The sequence below is a fragment of the Hyla sarda genome, chromosome 5 (assembly GCF_029499605.1).
Source record: "Hyla sarda isolate aHylSar1 chromosome 5, aHylSar1.hap1, whole genome shotgun sequence".
Taxonomy (NCBI): domain Eukaryota; kingdom Metazoa; phylum Chordata; class Amphibia; order Anura; family Hylidae; genus Hyla; species Hyla sarda.
In genome coordinates, this window is record NC_079193.1 from 351,540,318 (window position 1) to 351,558,021 (window position 17,704).

General features: G+C 46.5%; 1 long non-coding RNA gene across 1 annotated transcript in view; it reads left to right on the forward strand.

The window, feature by feature from the left end:
• The first annotated feature begins 2,652 nt into the window (after window positions 1-2,652).
• Window positions 2,653-17,704, forward strand: part of LOC130274370 (uncharacterized) — a 28,986-nt gene continuing 13,934 nt past the window's right edge. Inside the window, exons 1-3 of the long non-coding RNA XR_008844342.1 lie at window positions 2,653-2,932; window positions 5,131-5,385; window positions 14,765-14,921. This is a non-coding gene — a long non-coding RNA (uncharacterized LOC130274370). The remainder of the gene's footprint in view (window positions 2,933-5,130; window positions 5,386-14,764; window positions 14,922-17,704) is intronic.

The window sequence follows — 17,704 nt, forward strand, 5'->3', positions numbered from 1 at the left end:
GCAAGCTCACGGGATAAAAAAATAGCTCTCATACAGCCCTGTATGCAGAAAAATGAGAAAGTTAGAGGTGGTCAAAATAGGGCAATTGTAAACATACTGATTTTGTGAGAAAAGTTGAAGTTTTATTTAAAAGCAGTACGACGTAAAAACATATATAACCATGGGTAACATTTTAATCATATTGAGCCAAAGAATAAAGAAAACATGTCAGTTTTACCGTAAAGTGTACAGCGTGAAAATGAAATCTTCCAAAATTGGCTACATTTGCGTTTTCCTCACACAAATAAAAAATGTTGGGGGTTTGCCGTACATTTTATGGTAACATGAGTGAAGTACAATTGGTCATGCAAAACTAAGTCCTCATATAGTTCTGTGGATGGAAATATAAAAGAGTTATGATCTTTAGAAGGCGAGGAGGAAAAAAACGAAAACGCAGAAATAAAATTGGCTGTGTCCTTAAAGGGGTTCTCCACCATAAGGTGATTTTAGTACGTACCTGCCAGACAGTAATGAACATGCTTAGGAAGGATCTGCGCTTGTCTTGGGGCTAAATATTGTGAGATTACCATAACGCTGTGACCATCTTTTTGAGAACTGGCTATTTCCTATTGAAGTTCGTTCTCTGAAACTACAAATCCCATAGTTTGTAAGTGTGAGGTCACTTTCCTCCCTCCCACACATCAGCCACCCCACCCATTGAAACACAAATGAGTTGCATTCCATTCAAAAGACCAGTGCTTTCTAATCAGGGTGCCTACAGCTGTTGCAAAATGATTTCTCTCCCACCCAGCGGTCGCTCCACCCATTGAAGCAGGACAGGCTCCCTCTGATCACCTGACTAGTGATGTTACGTCGACGCACTGCAACCTGGGAAAACCTGAGACCTGAGTTATACTGTATGCTGTTAAAAGGGGTATTCTGGGATCTAACATTTTATCCCCTATGAAAAGGATAGGGGATAAGATGTCTGATCGCGGGGGGCCCGCCGTTGGGACCCCCCGCGATCACCCTGCAGCACCCGCATTGTATGCGGGGCTGTACCTTCGGTTTCCGGGACTGGAGACGTGACGTAATGCCACGCCCCCTCGTGATGTCACGAGGGGGGGGGGCAATAAAATGTTAGATCCTGGAATACCCCTTCAAAAATAAATATTGGGGCAAAAATCACCGAAGAATTGTGAGACTACCATCAAACACAGACACAGACACTATATTATGAATTACACTAACTTTATAGCCCATGTAGCATAGTCAAGTAAAAAAAATTCTGGAATACCCCTTTAAGGGGTTAAGGTTCTAAAGTGGCCTAACCATTCTCTAGCCCTTAAAGGGGTACTCCACTGGAAAACATTTTTTTTTAAATCAACTGGTGCCAGAAAGTTAAACAGATTTGTAAATTACTTCTTTTTAAAAATCTTAATCCTTCCAGTACTTATCAGCTGCTGTATGCTCCACAGGAAGTTCTTTTCTTGTTGAATTTCCTTTCTGTCTGACCACAGTGCTCTCTGCTGACGCCTCTGTCCATGTCAGGAACTGTTCAGAGCAGGAGCAAATCCCCACAGCAAACCTATCCTGCTCTGGACAGTTCCTGACATGGACAGAGGTGTCAGCAGAGAGCACTGTGGTCAGACAGAAAGGAAATTCAACAAGAAAAGAACTGCCTGTGGGGCATACAGCAGCTGATAAGTACTGGAAGGATTAAGATTTTTAAATAGAAGTAATTTACACATCAGTTTAACTTTCTGGCACCAGTTGATTTTAAAAAAACATGTTTTCCAGGGGATTACCCCTTTCATCCCATCTGTGGAGAGAACCAAAGGTTTAAAGGGGTACTCCGGCCCTAAGACATCTTATCCCCATCCAAAGTATAGGGGATAAGATGCCTGATTGTGGGGGTCCCGCTGCAGGGTCTGATGAATCACGATCACGGGGCAGGAGTATCGTGACATCACGGCTCTGCCCCCTCAATGAAAGCCTATGGGAGGGGGCGTGACAGCCACCACACCCCCTCCCATAGGCTTGCATTGAGGGAGCGGAGCCATGACATCACGATACTCCGTCCCCGTGATCGTGATTCATCAGACCCGGAGCGATGTTCGATCCTGAGGCTGTTGATAGTGTGGTAGCCTGGGGATGTAGGGTATATGGGGTGTAGCTTTGCGGTAACTAAAGGGTGTCTGGTTAACCCTTTCTATTCATGACGCCAGGGTGAGGGCTCCTCTGTATTGCTTGTCCTACCGCCACCCGTCCCAAGAGCGGTAGGGAGGTATTAAATAAGTGAATGTCCACAACCGGGGAGTTTGCTGAAAACTGTTGAAACTTTTACTGAAGATTTTATGCAGCCTTAATAACAGGAACAGTCTCTTTACAAGCAAAGTCTCTTAGATATTGACAGTGGTTGGGACCTTGAGCGTTTTTAAGTCCGGAGACTGATATGCGCTGTTCCACTGGATTTAGGGGATTTAGTTTCGGTCCAGTAGTCACGCTAGCTTTAGCGGGGATTTAGTTTAGGACTCACGGTTTGATTCAGGCTGCGGCCGGCAGGCTTCAGGCCTAGGGTTGTCTTTGCAAGTTATGCAGATCTCAACTCTCCGATGATCCGGAACCCAAGAGAGCAATCATTGGCTGCAGCTCCCTTATATGGGCAGGGCCTGGCCTTAAGCTGAGTGGTCCAAAACTTCTGTCAATCATCTTTACATGTGACCACACCATGAGACCTCTGAAAGGTCCTAAAGCATAACCCAAAGGAATTAACGTAGTCACATGACCGAAGGTCCTGCGATGCTATAAAGGTAATTATATTAATATACATGATTAAATATATACACACAAACACTATAAAACTAGAGTAGAAGGAGGCGACTAGGGGCTGTCCCACCTGAAGGACCCTACCTGAACTTAGTAACTCTGGCTTTGGGGACCACCATACAAGGTACGGTATGCAATACGGTACCGGGACACAACAATAACGGGGTGCTGCATGAAAGATTATGGAGGTTCCCAGCGGCGGGACCCCCGCGATCAGGCATCTTATCCCATATCCTTTGGATAGGGGATAAAATGTATTAGGGCCGGAGTACCCCTTTAAGTTGCCAAATCCTTGAAACTCTAATGATTTGGAGAGGATCTGCAAAGAAGAGTGGAACAAAATGCCAACATGGCTTTCACCTCTAAGGCTAAGTCTCCACTTGGTTTTTTGCACTGTGTTTTTAGGGATTAAAAAAACGCCTGAAAAATCGCCAGTGCAAGTGACGTCATCATGCGTTTTTTCGTGCGTTTTTTCTGGCGTTTTTTTCATTTGTGTGGAAATTGCACCTTGGCAGGTTTTTTTTTGGTACCCAAAATTTCTTGGGTACCAAAAAAAAAGGATGCAGCAGTGATGGAATTTTTTTTATTAAAAGCAATGTATATATTTTATAACCCAATTTTTATTATTTTTTAATAAAGTGTGTGTTTCACCTTTTTTTTTTAAATACATTTTTTACATTTTTTATGTAGTACTACTACTCCCAGCATGGAACAGACTGTTCCATGCTGAGAGTGATAGTACCTGTACTATAGACATATATCGTCCATAATATAGCAGAGAAGCGAGCGGGTCTATACATCGCTCGCCTCTCTGCACTATACTCCGGCCACTGATGTCAACAGAAATTCATATTTCCCACCCAGAGCTGTGATTGGCCGGATGGTTGCAACCAATCACAGCTCTGAGGAAAAGATGAATGAGTGAGTGGCCGGCCCGGAGTATAGTGCAGAGCAGGGATGTGAGCGATGTATACAGCCGCTCCATCTCTGCTATAGACAGGACGATCACAGAGGGGGTCAGTAGTGATATCCACTGTGATGTGTCCTTAAGCAGGCACTACTACTCCCAACATGGAGCACACTCTCTGTATTAATAGACAGATTGCAGCGAGTGTAACTGCAGAGAGTGTAACTTCTGACACCCACTTCGATCTGTCTATTAATGCAGGTACTACAGCTCCCAGCATGAGGCAGAGTGTGCTCCATGTTGGGAGTAGTAGTACTTGTAGTAAAGGAAAGATCACTGCAGGTATCACTCCTGACACCCGCTGTGATCCTCCTGTATAATGTATGAATGCGGCGGCCGCTCTCCTATGGTCCCTGCACGGCCGTATATATACACATATTCCTATTTCTCACAGAGAGCTGTGATTGGCTGGAACCATCTGGCCAATCACAGCTCTGCGGGAAATATGAATCAGTGTAAATATACATCAGGGCAGGGGACCATAGAAGAGCGGCTGCCACATCTATATATTATACAGGAAGATCGCAGCGGGCGATCTGTCTATTAGTACAGGTTGTACTACTCCCATCATGGAACAGTGTGTTCCATGCTGGGAGTAGTAGTACTAACTAAAAAAAATGTAAAAAATAAAGCAAAAAATTGAAAAACACACATACAATACATTTTTATAATTGTCGGCTACATTTTTATTTCCCCGCACACATAAATTGATCCCTGTTTAAAAAGTAAAATTTTTTTTTTTTTCAATAATATACATTTCGTTAGATACAATTTTTTCCTTCACTACTGTATATTTTTGAGAAAAAAAATGTAATGGTACCCTATGAAGTTTTAATAAAAACAGCTATCTACATCACTTTTTTGGATCGCTAAAGTCCAAAAAAGATTAAAAACCGCCTGCAAAAACGCCAAAGTTAAAATCCACATAGCGCTTTTCTTGGCGTTTTCTCACTCAAAACGCCGGTTTGAGGGAACTACAGCGTTTTTTTCAAAACGCCAAAGAGCGGAAAAAAATGCAGAAAAAGTGAAAAAACGCCAAAAGGATTAAAAAACGTCAAAGTGAAAAAACGCAAAGTGGAATTTGAAATTTGCGATTTCTCATTGACTTGCAGCTAAAATCTGGCCGCAGCGTTTTTTGACCCAAAAAACGCCATGCGGCAGAATTGGCGTTTTTCTTTGCATTAAAAAAAAAAGTGGAGACTTAGCCTAATACTAAGTTTACTAATACTAATGTTTTGCAAAGGGTAAAATGCTAATCAATTTATAAACGAAATCCCCTTTTTCTGGATTTTTTGTTGTTATTCTGTCTCTGGTTGTTCACATATACCGATCATTTTATTTATTTATTTTTTCAGGGGGAAAAAGTACAAAATCATCAGGGGATCAAATAATTTTTTCCTTCACTGTCGACTGTCAATGACTGATTAAGAGAAAAGCTGACGATTCGGTCCAGGGATTCGATGATCACATTATGTACGGGCTTCACTTGTCTCTAATGCCGTTATCATCGAAGGACTGGAACACGGAGAACGTTTCGTAACCTGGCATCTAGGGCAGAACAGCCGACATTTTACTGTAGTGGTTGAAGGAAAATCATTTACGCAGAACTGGTAGGTTTCCTGCGAGGGATTTGCCTGGCAAGTGTGCAAAGCGAGAGGCCTCTTCAGATTTCCTTTGCTTGGCAGAAAAATCTATATCAATGTCAGGCTGCAGATGCCTCGGGCTCTTAGATGGGAACAAGCGCCATCTTATCTAATATATAACTTGTATTTGTTACCATCTGAAGAGAGTTTGGTACTTGGCACGAAGCTAGATCGGATTGGGAACAGGACAGACGTTTCTGACTGCGACGAGGAAGAATTCGGTTCCACAATGAAGAGAAGTTACTTTGCCGCCAGGAAGTCTCAAGTGGGGCTTCTAGAACCTTTGGGGGTGGGGGGAGATTTATCAAAACCTGGGCAGAGAAAAAGTTGCTGGGTTGCCCATAGCAACCAATCAGATCACTTCTTTCATTTTTAAAACGAGTCCTGTGAAAAATGAAAGTAGCGATCTGATTGTTTGCTATGGGCAACTCAGCAATTTTTCCTCTGGACAGGTTTTGATAAAAAACAAATTTTAAAAAACGTATCCCCTATCCACAGGACGGATCTTGGGGGGGTCCGACTGCTGGGACTCCTTGCAATCTCCTGCATGGGGACCCGGCTCTCCGCATGAATGGGGCGTGTTGACCCCCGCAAGATGCAACATGCCCCCTCCATGCATCTCTATGGGAGAACTGGAGATTTTCGAGCACCGTATCTCCAGCTCTCCCATAAAGAAACATGGCGGGGGAGTGTCGGCCACCGCTTTGTGCAGGGGTCAACACGCTCCATTCATGCGGAGAGCTGGGGCCCTGGCTAGTCCGAACGCTGCCCCCCCCCCCCCACAATCTCCTGTATGGGGCACAGGCTCTGCCCACGATCTCTGGACGGGGCCCCGTGGCAGACAAGCCCCCTCCATGTATCTCTATGGGATACATGGAGTAGGCGTGTCGGCCGCCACGTCATGCAGGAACAGAACACCCCCTTCCAGCATACTGCCACGGCCCAGTACGGGAGAACGTGGGGGTGGTAGGGGTCCAACCACTGGGATATATTATTGAATAAATGACATGTATTATGGGATAAATGAAACCTTTTTTTGTAGTAGTTTTTTAATTAAAAACATTTTTAATTGCTTGGCCTATATAGATCATTATACCTTACATGGTGCAGAACAACCTTCACAATGACAGAGGCCGCGGCATAGCTATAGGGGTCAAAGCTGTGACCTGGCCCCTACACCAGTGGGGCCCGTAGTGTATCTTTGGATATGACATTGCCATGTGATCAGTCACATGGGGGGGAGGAGTCTGACTGCTCCGCTGTAAAGTCTGAGAAAGACGTTCCTGTAAAGGGAAATGTGCTCATGAGGTAACCTATAGTTATTTACTCACACACACACACAGACACACATATGCAGGTCACACACACACATATATATATATACACTACAGGTTGCAGTGTCTAAAATAGGGAAAAAATTATGCCGGTAGCTTAGTTGGCTGATAGGGGCCACCGTGACGAAATTGGGAAGTCAGCTGGGAGCATAGAGGGGGTCCCTTACCCTCCTTCCATCTGTACGATCGGCGCTCCTGTACTGCTCCAGCAGCCTGTAGGAATGGAGCACCGATAACACTGATCAATGCTGCGCTATGGCACTTCATTGTCCAGTGTTTGCATTCGAAAGACTACATGGAATAGTTTCCTACGGGGACTAAAAAAGGTCAATTCATATGCCAGACAAAAATAAAAAAACAATCAAATGGTTCCATCAAAACAAGAAAAGTACCGCTAAAAACTACTAATCACAGTGCAAAAAATGAAAAAAAAAGTGTTATAGGGGTCAGAAGAGGAGGATTTTAAGCACTAGTTATAATTTTCGGAGTTATAATTTTTTTAAAGGTAGTAAAATAAAACTAAACACATAAAAATTGTATATCATTTTAATCCTATGGACCTACAGAATGACCATAATGAGTAGTTTTTACCCAAAAATGCACTGTGTAGAATCGGAAGCCCCCAAAGTGGCAAAATTGCATTTTTTTTAATTCTTTTTTTTTTTTTTTTCATTTTTCCCTTCAATGCATTATGTTTGCTTTTACCATAGGTAAAATGATTGATGTCATTACAAAATACAAATGGTGGAACAAAAAACAAGCCTCATATGGGTCTGTAGGTGGAAAATAGAAAGTGTTATGCAAAAGTAAAAGAAACCTTAAAGGGGTTCTCCGGTGCTTAAACATCTTATCCCCTATCCAAAGTATAGGGGATAAGATGTCTGATTACGGGCGACTACAGGGCGGGGGCGGCATGTGACGTCACGCTCCGCCCCTCAATGCAAGCCTACTGGAGGGGGAGTGATAGCTATCACGCCCCCTCCCGTAGGCTTGCATTGAGGGGCGGAGCGTGACGTCACACACCGCCCGCCCTGTAGTCGCCCGTAATCAGTCCCGGAGCAAACACGCTCCTGGGACTGATTACAAACAGGGTGCCGCGTGCATGATCCCGGGGGTCCCCAGCGGCGGGACTCCCGCGATCAGGCATCTTATCCCCTATACTTTGCATAGGGGATAAGATGTTTAAGCACCGGAGAACCCCTTTAAGTCCTTAAGGGGATTTACTTCACTCACACTGCATTTCAAACACACACACCACTCTATACTTCCCACACACACACATACACACCACTGTATCCTTCACACACACACACACCACTGTATCCTTCACACACACACACACACACCACTGTATCCTTCACACACACACACACACACACACACCACTGTATCCTTCACACACACACACACACACACCACTGTATCCTTCACACACACACACACACACACCACTGTATCCTTCACACACACACACACCACTGTATCCTTCACACACACACACCACTGTATCCTTCACACACACACCACTGTATCTTTCACACACACACCACTGTATCTTTCACACTCACACCACTGTATCCTTCACACACACACCACTGTATCTTTCACACTCACACCACTGTATCCTTCACACACACACACCACTGTATCCTTCACACACACACCACTGTATCCTTCACACACACACACACACACCACTGTATCCTTCACACACACACCACTGTATCCTTCACACACACACCACTGTATCCTTCACACACACCACTGTATCCTTCACACACACACACACACACACACACACACCACTGTATCCTTCACACACACACCACTGTATCCTTCACACACACCACTGTATCCTTCACACACACACACACACACACACACACACACACACCACTGTATCCTTCACACACACACCACTGTATCCTTCACACACACACCACTGTATCCTTCACACACACACACCACTGTATCCTTCACACACACACACACACACACACACACCACTGTATCCTTCACACACACACACACACACACACCACTGTATCCTTCACACACACACACACACACACACACCACTGTATCCTTCACACACACACACCACTGTATCTTTCACACTCACACACCACTGTATCCTTCTCACACACACACACACACACACACACCACTGTATCCTTCACACACACACACACACACACACACACACACCACTGTATCCTTCACACACACACACACACACACACCACTGTATCCTTCACACTCACACACCACTGTATCCTTCACACACACACACCACTGTATCCTTCACACTCACACACACACACACACACCACTGTATCCTTCACACTCACACACCACTGTATCCTTCACACACACACACACACACACACCACTGTATCCTTCACACACACACACACACACACACACACCACTGTATCCTTCACACACACACACACACACACACACACCACTGTATCCTTCACACACACACACACACACACACACACACACACACACCACTGTATCCTTCACACAAACACACACACACCACTGTATCCTTCACACACACACACACACACACACCACTGTATACTTCACACTCACACACACACCACTGTATCCTTCACACACACACACACACACACACACCACTGTATCCTTCACACTCACTCACACACACACACCACTGTATCCTTCACACACACACACACACACACACACACACACACACACACACCACTGTATCCTTCACACACACACACACACACACACACACCACTGTATCCTTCACACTCACACACACACACACACACACACCACTGTATCCTTCACACACACACACACACACACACCACTGTATCCTTCACACACACACACACACACACACACACACCACTGTATCCTTCACACTCACACACACACACACACACACACCACTGTATCCTTCACACACACACACACACACACACACACACACACACACCACTGTATCCTTCACACACACACACACACACACACACCACTGTATCCTTCACACACACACACACACACACACACACACACACACACACACCACTGTATCCTTCACACTCACACACCACTGTATCCTTCACACACACACACCACTGTATCCTTCACACACACACCACTGTATCCTTCACACACACACACACACACACACACACACACACACCACTGTATCCTTCACACACACACACACACACACACACACACCACTGTATCCTTCACACTCACACACCACTGTATCCTTCACACACACACACCACTGTATCCTTCACACACACACACACACACACACACACACACACCACTGTATCCTTCACACACACACACCACTGTATCCTTCACACACACACACACACACACACACACACACACACACACACCACTGTATCCTTCACACACACACACACACACACACACACACACACACACACACACACCACTGTATCCTTCACACTCACACACCACTGTATCCTTCACACACACACACACCACTGTATCCTTCACACACACACACACACACACACACACACCACTGTATCCTTCACACTCACACACCACTGTATCCTTCACACACACACACACCACTGTATCCTTCACACACACACACACACACACACACACACACACCACTGTATCCTTCACACACACACACACACACCACTGTATCCTTCACACTCACACACCACTGTATCCTTCACACACACACACACACACACCACTGTATCCTTCACACACACACACACACACACACACACCACTGTATCCTTCACACACACACTCACACACCACTGTATCCTTCACACACACACACACACACCACTGTATCCTTCACACACACACACACACACACCACTGTATCCTTCACACTCACACACCACTGTATCCTTCACACACACACACACACACACATCACTGTATCCTTCACACACACACACACACACACACACCACTGTATCCTTCACACACACACACACACACACACCACTGTATCCTTCACACACACACACACCACTGTATCCTTCACACACACACACACACAACACACACCACTGTATCCTTCACACTCACACACCACTGTATCCTTCACACACACACACACACACCACTGTATCCTTCACACTCACACACACACACACCACTGTATCCTTCACACACACACACACACCACTGTATCCTTCACACACACACACACACACACACCACTGTATCCTTCACACTCACACACACACACACACACACACCACTGTATCCTTCACACACACACACACACACACACCACTGTATCCTTCACACTCACACACACACACACACCACTGTATCCTTCACACACACACACACACACACACCACTGTATCCTTCACACACACACACACACCACTGTATCCTTCACACACACACACACACACACACACCATTGTATCCTTCACACACACACACACACACACACACACACCACTGTATCCTTCACACTCACACACCACTGTATCCTTCACACACACACACCACTGTATCCTTCACACACACACCACTGTATCCTTCACACACACACACACACACACACACCACTGTATCCTTCACACTCACACACCACTGTATCCTTCACACACACACACCACTGTATCCTTCACACACACACACACACACACCACTGTATCCTTCACACACACACCACTGTATCCTTCACACACACACCACTGTATCCTTCACACACACACACACACACACACCACTGTATCCTTCACACACACACACACACACACACACACACACACACACACCACTGTATCCTTCACACTCACACACCACTGTATCCTTCACACACACACCACTGTATCCTTCACACACACACACACACCACTGTATCCTTCACACACACACACACCACTGTATCCTTCACACTCACACACCACTGTATCCTTCACACACACACACACACACACACACACCACTGTATCCTTCACACACACACACACACACACACACACACCACTGTATCCTTCACACTCACACACCACTGTATCCTTCACACACACACACACACACACACACACCACTGTATCCTTCACACTCACTCACACACACACACACACCACTGTATCCTTCACACACACGCACACACACACACACCACTGTATCCTTCACACACACACTCACACACCACTGTATCCTTCACACACACACCACTGTATCCTTCACACACACACACACACACACACACACCACTGTATCCTTCACACTCACACACCACTGTATCCTTCACACACACACACCACTGTATCCTTCACACACACACACACACCACTGTATCCTTCACACACACACACACACCACTGTATCCTTCACACACACACACACACCACTGTATCCTTCACACACACACACACACACACACACACACACACACACCACTGTATCCTTCACACTCACACACCACTGTATTCTTCACACACACACACCACTGTATCCTTCACACACACACACACACACACCACTGTATCCTTCACACACACACACACACACACACCACTGTATCCTTCACACACACACACACACACACACCACTGTATCCTTCACACTCACACACCACTGTATCCTTCACACACACACACACACACACCACTGTATCCTTCACACACACACACACCACTGTATCCTTCACACACACACACCACTGTATACTTCCCACACACACACACCACTGTATACTTCACACACACACACCACTGTATATTTTCCACATACACACACCACTGTATCCTTCACACACACACACACACACCACTGTATCCTTCACACACACACACACACACACCACTGTATACTTTCCACATACACACACCACTGTATCCTTCACACATACACACACACCACTGTATCCTTCACACACACACACACACACACACACACACACACCACTGTATCCTTCACACACACACACACACACACACCACTGTATCCTTCACACACACACCACTGTATCCTTCACATACACACACACACACACCACTGTATCCTTCACACTCACACACCACTGTATCCTTCACACACACACACACACACACACCACTGTATGCTTCACACACACACACACACACACACACCACTGTATCCAGGCCTGTCGCTACAGGACAGGCAAACCAAGCAATTGCTTGGGGCCCTGAGCTGGCCGGGGGCCCCGAGCGGAGCCGGTGCTTGCCCGTCTTGTAGCGACAGGGCAATTCCCCCATCACTAATAAGGACATCCCCGTTAACTCTCTGCAGCCCGGTATTAAGTTTAAAAATGCAGGGCCGCCGGGTGATAGCGTGCGCCCATAGCAACGGAGGCGCAGAAGACCGGAGCATTGAGGAGGAGGAAGTCGTGCGCTGGCCAGCTTGGTAAGTGACCAGCGGCACGTCATCTTCGGTGTTCCGACCACCGCTTCTCCGATCCTGGAATTAATGCTATGGCCGGACCGGAGGAGCGGTGGTCGGAGCACTGAAGTGGGGCAGTACACAGGCATACACTGTATATGGCTGGAGGCTGTGTGTCTGTGGGGAACACTGCCTGCCTAATGTGGGGTAACACTCCCTACCTAATGTGGGGGAACACTGCCTACCTAATGTGGGGGAACACTGCCAGCCTAATGTGGGGGAACACTGCCAGCCTAATGTGGGGGAACACTGCCAGCCTAATGTGGGGGGAATACTGCCAACCTAATGTGGGGAGAACTATGCTGCACCTAATGTGGGGGGGAACACTGCCAGCCTAATGTGGGGAGAACTATGCTGCACCTTATGTGGGGGGAACACTGCCAACCTAATGTAGGGAAAACTATTCTGCACCTAATGTGGGGGAACACTGCCAACCTAATGTGGGGGGAACACTGCTAAAGCAAAAGCCAAATAGACTCCTTGCCAGCGGGCACTTTCCACCATGTGATCAAGATACTGGCCTAGGAGGAAAGAGAAATACTAAATACAAGCAAACATGGGTACAGGCACAAGACTAACTCACTCCTAGATAGACAGATTAGCACAAGGCTCAGGAATTCTATCCTAGGAGTAGCAGGATGAAAAGGTCAAAACAGGACTGACGTAACGTACAGTGTGAATACAGACCAAGGCAACACAAATACTAAAACCCGACAAGTGTAGTAAAACAAAGCAGGCTAAAAAAAATCCATATATCAAACAGGACAGATAACCATGGTTAAAACTCAGGATAAGTGTTCAAACAAACATAGCTAAGGTGCATAATAAACGAGACATGGTCAGAGAACAGATCCAATTACCAGCCCAAAGCAACACCTGAAGAGGCCTTAAATATCCTCCCAGTGCCGCTGGGTTAACTCTTCCCAAACCAGGGAGAATTAGTACAGAAACTGTTCAGACACAAAAACAATGTCTGAACAGGACCTAAAGCCGAAAAATACAAAAACACAGAAACGGACATTACAGTTATATTCAGCTGAAACAGTGCGTGGCAGGGTTTTATTCAATGGTACAGTATGTGGCAGGGTTATATTCAGGGGTACAGTGTGTGAAATGGTTGTAATAATTGTTGTCTTCATATATAAAATAAGGATCTACTGACAAAGTGAGTAGCCAACAATTTCTGTGCATCAAACTTTGCAGAGGTAAGAGACAGCAGTCTGGGGGGTCGTCTGTGTCGGCCGTTGGTGGTGGTGGTGGGGGGGAGGGGGGGGGGTTGCTCATAACTTTATTCTGTATACACGTGGCATATATATTCAACTGTCTAAAACTGTGTTTTCCAATCAGTGTGCCTCCTGCTGTCAGAAATCTACCTGGGCATGCTGGGAGTTTGGAAAAAAAAATGATCTAAAAGAAAAACTGTCCTTGCTGTCTATAACCTCCACTCACATTGAAATATTACATAACACCGAACAGAATATCATAAGGAATAATCCTGACACTGAAGACACAAATATGCAGTGATATGTGTTTCCCTAATTTACTGGCTGCTTACATCACAATGCTCCCCGCAGGTCACTGTGACATCATCAGCTGCTAGGTAAGAAGCAGTTCCTCCTGGGCGGAGACATTTGCTGATAGGCTCTTTTGTGCTACACCTCTGAAGACACTGGAGAGAAGTGGGAAAATTAATAAGAATCCCTTTCTTGGTCTGAAGATCACTTATTTAAGGTACGTGAATAATGAGGTTTATTTATTTATTATTAATAGGTCAAACAGGTCTAATTTGTATTGTCTGATCTCACAAGTGCAATTAGAAATGATTAAAAAAAAATATATATATATACACTGCTCAAAAAAATAAAGGGAACACTTAAACAACACAATGTAACTTCAAGTCAATGACACTTCCGTGAAATCCCACTGTCCACTCAGGAAGAACACTGATTGACAATCAATTTCACATGCTGTTGTGCAAATGGAACAGACAACAGGTGGAAATTATAGGCAATTATCAAGACCCCCAGTAAAGGAGTGGTTCAGCAGGTGGTGACCACAGACCACTTCTCAGTTCCTATGCTTCCTGGCTGATGTTTTGGTCACTTTTGAATGCTGGCGGTGCTTCGACTCTAGTGGTAGCATATGATGGAGTCTACAACCCACACAAGTGGCTCAGGTAGTGCAGATCATCCAGGATGGCACATCAATGCGAGCTGTGGCAAGAAGGTTTGCTGTGTCTAGAGCATGGTGGCGCTACAAGAAGACAGATTGGGGAGGGGGGGGGGGGGGAAGAGTTCATCCCTGACTCAGGAACCCTGTCGCTTCCTGCTTAATGAAGCACTGGGTCAGGAGACACTCCATTTATTCTATATGGAGTCCCCGGAGACAGCAGAGTACAGGCTATCACTGGCTGGATAGAAGACTCAGGGCCCCATTCTCAACATTCCAGTGTCCCAAAGGTTGGACCCAATGTGATCAGAACAAGGGCTCCATAGCAAATATCCTCGGACCCATATGGAGGCTTCAGGCCAGGCCTAAGGACTTGTAGCCGCCAATCAAGCCACCCATTTTAATCTGCAACGCTGGACCACATACCATGAGTGAGGACTAACCCCTGTGAGCCAACCAGGGATTTTTACATGCCACCTTAGGGCGGTAACAATCAGAAACATTCAGGGTCTCTACGCAACGGGTAACCCTTTGTATGACAAGTTAGATAAAACTGTATCCCTCCCCCATCACTGACATAGCAAGAGTTGGAAATAACCGGGTAAGGCAGAATTTCCATTAAGGCAGAATTTCCACCCCGGCCTGTGAATGTATGTGAGTGGTGATGCATACAGTGTACAGTATACATTGCCACTCACCAGGGGCGCACGCAGGATTTTATCATAGGTTGGAGTTTAAAAACATAAAATAATACCTTCTTCACACTAGGACGACCTATTACTACTGCAGTCACATACTATTGTACAGAGCAGTTTCATCTAGTGACTCACAGGGGGGTCTATGTGGAATCGTTCTTTTTCCTTTCATCTCTGTCTTGTTTAGACCATAATGGAGACAACACCACAGAATCAGAAAAACATGTTAGGCTCCTTACATTTCTTAACTTATTCCTGCCCTCAGTGTCCCAAATAATGCCTCCATTGGTGCCCTGTATCGTTTGTAGGAGTAGGTGAGCATGTTGGGGAATTGGGTGGTGGTGGTGGGTAAGTAATTTGCCCCTTATGGTAGATTCCCCCCAGTAGGTAGATAGGTAATCCCACCTCCCCCCATTAGGTAGATGCCTCCCAGTAGATAGGTAGGGAATACCAATGGTAGATATTAGGTAGTCTTCCCGGTAGGTAGTTAACGCCCCCTGGTAGATAGATAGGTAACGGCTCCAAGTAGGTAATAACTCCCAGTAGGTAAGTAGATAGTGTAGGTAGGTAGACAGTTGTTAGGATTCGGCAGGCTGGATGTGGATCCTCTGTGTCAGCGAGGGATAGGCGTGGACCGGTTCTAAGTTGCTACTGGTATTGACCAGAGCCCGCCGCAAAGCGAGATAGTCTTGCTGCGGCGGTAGCAACCAGGTCGTATCCACCGGTAACGGCTCAACCTCGCTGACTGCTGAGAAAGGCGTGGGACAGAAGGACTAGACAGAGGCGAGGTCAGACGTAGCAGAAGGTCAGGGCAGGCGGCAAGGTCCGTAGTCAATGGTGACGGCAGAAGGTCTGGAAACACTGGTAAGGCAATCACAGGAACGCTTTCACTAGGCAACAAGATCCGGCAATGCAGGGAAGGTGGAAGCGAGGTAATATAGGCCTAGAGCAGGTGAGCTAATTACACTGATTGGGCCAGGCACCAATTAGCGGTGCACTGGCCCTTTAAATCTTCGAGAGCTGGCACGCGCGCGCCAGGACGTGACAGCTGGGGACCGGGACTGGTAAGTAGATTGGGATGCGATCCACGAGCGGGCGCGTCCCGCTATGCGGATCGCATCCCCGCCGGCAGTGTCAGTGCAGCGCTCCCGGTCAGCGGGTCTGACCGGGGCGCTGCAGAGAGAAGAACGCCGCGAGCGCTCCGGGGAGGAGCAGGGACCCGGAGCGCTCGGCGTAACAGTGTACCCCCCCCTTAGGTCTCCCCCTCTTTTTGTCTGCTTGTCCCTTCATATGAAACGAGGCCATTGGGAGAGATTCTTGAGTTTCCTTTCGGATGACAGAGAAGTCCTGGGTAACTTCCTCAATGGCAGGCAATCCAGAAAAAGTGGGAATGGGGGGGGGGGGGGCAGAGGGTGAAGCTTGCCACGGGGCAGAGTGTTACCAGGAAGGGGGCTATGAGGAGGCAAAATCTCAGCTTGCTTTTTGCCGAAAATATCCTGGTAAGCCTTGGGAGGGACCGGTATGGGTGGAACCTCAGGAGTTAGACAAGTGGGAGTAAATGTGAGGCATCGCTTGTGACAAGGGGGGCTCCAATTTTTGATCTCCCCGGTGGTCCAGTCAAGGGTAGGAGAATGACGTTGGAGCCATGGC